Consider the following 2,500-nt stretch of genomic DNA (forward strand, 5'->3'; position numbering starts at 1 on the left):
GGAGAGAGAAGGGGGCCACAGGGGAGGAAGAGAAGAAATGAGTGGCTGTCTCACATTCCACATTCCGTGTAGACAACAATGACCATCATGTTTGGCTGCAATCCTGGCCCTGGCTCTAAGGCTCTACATCACCCTTCACCATCTCCCTCACACACACACACACACACACACACTCACACACACACACACACACACACACACACACACACACACACACACTCACACTGACACACACACACACACACACACACAGACACACACACACACACACACGCACGCACGCACACACAATGCATCTGTCCTCAAAGGATAACCTTCCTCTTCACTTCTGCAGTAAAAAGCATTCACGTGCGCCTATTCTCTCAATCCCTCTCTCTTTCTCTCTTTCTCTCGCTGAAGGGTCCTTGGCGGGTTCAGCGCCCTTCCCGCCACAGCGAGACGAGCCTCGACGCCGCTCAATAAAGCGGACGTGCAGCAGCCCTCCTTCAACAACCCTCCTCGTTTACGACCGATCGCCTCCCGGCGCGCCGTAAAAACACGGCTTCCTCAAGGTGAGCCGCCGCGCACTACGAGCCGAGGAACCCACCCCCCGGGCTCTGTTGAAGGGGGGGGGGGGAGGCAACAGGACGGAAACGGAGGGGGGGTTTAACTGCTGCATGTTCAGACCCGGCAAACGTGCTGCCTGTGCCACCTCCCAGGAGAGGAGAACCCCCCCCCCCCCCTCCCCCGCCCCCCCACTCCTTTCCCTCCGGCTATTTATAGACACGGGTTCCGTCTTCGCCTGAGTTTCCTGTCTTGCTGCCGAGCCCCTCCGGGGAGGGGGCGCGCCCTCCCCGATGACAGCGAGCAGCCATGTAGGCAGGAAGGCACAGCCAGACCCTCTTCCAGTAGTCCGTCCCCCCCCCCCCCCCCCCACACATCTCAACTCTTGTGAAGCCTTGCATACCCCCCTCATCCACCCTCCTCGCCTCACATTGTGAAACCACAAGGGATTTCTGGGAGTGCAGCCGGGCGGCCATCTTTACGCCGTGACGCTCAGCAGTGCAGAGTCAGGAATGTAGTTCTCACTGTGCGGCCGGTCCTTAGGAAACACTTAGAGCCCAGTTAGAGGGCTTACAACACCGGACGCCACTGTGAAATCGATGGAACTGATAGCTAGCTTCCGAAGACAAGACCATGATAGGGCCATTAAATTAGCCAACGAGCCCAGCTGTATCCTACGGCTATCGTTATTCTCCAGCGTTAAACCGTTCTCAGTTTTATTTAACAGCTCGACAGATTCCGAGACCTAGACCCGACGACACCAGACGCGTAAAACAAACAAAATGGCCGCCCTCGCACGCACACTTCACTCACATAGCACGGGAGAGAGAGAGAGAGAGGGGGCAGGGGGAGGATTTTGAGCTGTCGCTCCGGTCTTATCGTGTTATCAAGCGCTCCGTTTCCGGAGTGAGGTTGGGGGAGAGGGCGGGTTAGGACGGCCGTGTCAGACGAGGGGGCTGGCGCGGAGCCACGGGGGGGGGAGGGGAGGGGGCCATCTCAGACGGTCTGTCATCTCCTCGCCCGCCCGCCGCCGCTCTCCCCTCTAATGACCCGCGCGTATCCACGGAGACGGCCCCGGCTATCAGCGGGGGGATGTCGCTCGGCGTTAACCATGGCAACGCAGGGCTGGTGGAGGAAAATGGGAGGGGAGGGAGAGAGAGAGAGAGAGAGAGAGACGGACAGAGAGAGAGAGAGAGAGAGAGCCTTGGAGCTCGACTGCCAGCAAACAGCTGCTGGGAAAAGCAGCCCTCTCTCTCTCTCTCTCTCTCTCTAACTCCTGTAGAATACTTTACTTTCGCTCCACTCTATCACCGCGTGATATTTGATATCCCAGTAACCTGCCGACAACTTGTCAGGGAGTGTGAGGGGGGGGGGGGGGCAGTCAGTGGACCACTGATAATACACCGTACACACGCTCCATAGAAACAGCTCTTCCGTTGAATGGAGGGCGAGGGGGGATAATGGCCGAGGAGGACACGGGCAGCCCAAACAGACAGAGGGGCTGGGGGGTCAAACAAGTGTGCGACAAGAATAGGGGGGCTACAAAGGGCTCGACTGCAGCCCCTCCACATGAAAGGGACCTTGGGATTCCAGCCTCCCCAACCTCTCTCTCTCCCCCCCCCCTCCCCGTGATAGGGGGTGACAAGCAGACTGCTCGCGCTCACTATGCAAATCCTCCGCTGTCAATCAGGCTTTAGAGGACAGGCCCTTTCTCTCCCTCTCTCTCTCCCCCACCGAGTGACAGACAGATGAGACACAGCGAGAGAGAGAGAGAGAGAGAGAGAGAGAGAGAGAGAGAGAGAGAGAGAGGGGGGGGGGGCAGAGAGTGGATGCCTATGGTAGCTGTCTGATTAGACCAAAGTCGTGACAGAGATACAGTAAGCAGGCAGTGGGAGCCCACCGCACCGCACCCACCCGCACGCACCCCACCCTCCCCTAAACCCCCACAAAGCCCCTC

The 2,500-nt window shown here is 58.6% G+C and overlaps 1 protein-coding gene across 1 annotated transcript in view; it reads right to left on the minus strand.

The window, feature by feature from the left end:
- The window catches only part of znf609a (zinc finger protein 609a), a 95,616-nt gene that overhangs the window by 31,297 nt on the left and 61,819 nt on the right, over positions 1 to 2,500 (minus strand). The gene's annotated exons all lie outside the window — the stretch shown is intronic.

This window comes from Borostomias antarcticus, assembly GCF_949987555.1.
Source record: "Borostomias antarcticus genome assembly, chromosome: 16".
Taxonomy (NCBI): Eukaryota; Metazoa; Chordata; class Actinopteri; order Stomiiformes; family Stomiidae; genus Borostomias; species Borostomias antarcticus.